Source organism: Pteropus vampyrus, unplaced genomic scaffold (genome assembly GCF_000151845.1).
Source record: "Pteropus vampyrus isolate Shadow unplaced genomic scaffold, Pvam_2.0 Scaffold42, whole genome shotgun sequence".
In the NCBI taxonomy this organism is placed as follows: Eukaryota; Metazoa; Chordata; class Mammalia; order Chiroptera; family Pteropodidae; genus Pteropus; species Pteropus vampyrus.
This window is the reverse complement of record NW_011888823.1, coordinates 3,860,719-3,862,435: the sequence shown is the minus strand read 5'-3', so window position 1 is coordinate 3,862,435 and position 1,717 is coordinate 3,860,719.

Genomic DNA, 1,717 nt, shown 5'->3' with positions numbered 1-1,717 from the left:
CAAGGGCTTATCTGCTCTTGTCTATGTGAAGAATTGAACAGTGGCTCAAGGAGGCCAAGGAAGCCCCAATGCCCTATTGCCTCCACTCACCCAGTTAGTACTTCCAGCCCATGCATTCCACAGTGAGGGTTAGCAGAGAGAAATTCATATATCCAAGAGAACTGAATGGTTGAAGGAGACCCAGAAGGGTTCCCCAACAGTCTGGGTTGGGCACCATGATACAGATGACTTGAGGAAAGGAGAATGGGGCCTGGGTTGGGGCACCAGGGCCTGCAGAGTCAGCTAAATAGAGCATCCACAAAATACCTGCATTAGGGCCCTCCTTGGGCAAAGAGGGGAAAGTGGGCATGAGTCAGTCCCAGGGCTTGAAGGAGCAGAGAGGAACTGGATAATCCGGTAAGGAAGAAAGGGCTGAGCAAGCAGGGCACAGAACCCAGATTTCCCAGCTCCTGCTGCCAAAGCTGTCCCCCTTCACACGTCATCCCACACACAGTGTTTAGACAGAGCAGTGAAGAAGAAACACAGACATCCTAGATCCCGCTTGAGGGAGGCCAGGGCTGGGAACAGGAGGTCTGTTTATTCCTGGCAGTCCAGTATCTGAAGGGCCACACACCCACTTCTGTCCAGACTCTGGGATGAACTCTCCCAGAGCCTCTGACTTCTGCCTGACAGCATGGAGCCGAGGACTGTCTGCTGGAACCGTGTCCTCCACCTAGCATCTCCCTTGAGGATGCTTTTGAGTCGATGCTTCCCTCTTCCCACTTTTTGTCTCAATGGACGTCCGGCTTCTCCAGGCTCCCTGACTGCTACTCCTCCAGCCCTTCAGCCCAGGTCTTCCCAGAGAGCCCAGCAGTCCCCTTGCTTGATCCATTCGTGCTCCCAAGCAAGGAAGTTTTTCCTAACATCTCATCTCTAGCTTTCTTGCTACAGTTTTAGCCTGTTTCCTCCCAATTCAGGTCTTAAAGGAATGTAACTGGCCTCTCTCCCTCACCCCAAAGCCATATCTGATACAAGGTAGAAATGAGGGCACCACATTTCTTGGCCACCTAGCCTTGAATTTGCCCTTCTCACTGTACAGTCATGCACTGCATAACGATGTTTTGGTCAGTGAAAGACCGCATGTAGACTGGTGGTCCCATAAGATTATAATGGAGCTGAAAAATTCCTATTCCTCGTGATTTTGTAATGCAACACATTATACAAATACCACTGTGTCCCAATTGCCTACAGTATTCAGGACAGTAACATGCTGTACCGGGTGGTAGCCTAGGAGCTATAGGAGAACAGAATTTGTGACCCTAAAACATGTCTCTGGCATAATGATTATTTTAGGCTAGTTAATTTTAAGAAACATGCAGATTTCAAAGAAGTCTAAAAACCAAGTAGAAGTTAGCCTTTGTAAAAGACATTTACATTTGTAAGGATGTCTCCCTGTACCTGGACGAGAGGGATGACCTTGTTTCTAGAAACATCAGTGCAGAAGACAGTGACTTCAGTCTGCACAGCAACCTTCCCCTTGTTTGCTGTGAGTTTCCCGCCACCCCCAACATCTTTTGTCTGAGGCTGAAACTGGTATTTAAGGCGATGGCTTTAGCCATTTGGGGGGAGTTACTCAGTTTTCTTGGGTCTCTCCCATGTATACAGGAGGTAAACATGTTATCAAATTTTTGTTTGTTTTTCTCCTATTAATCTGTCTTTTATTACAGGGCTGTCTCAG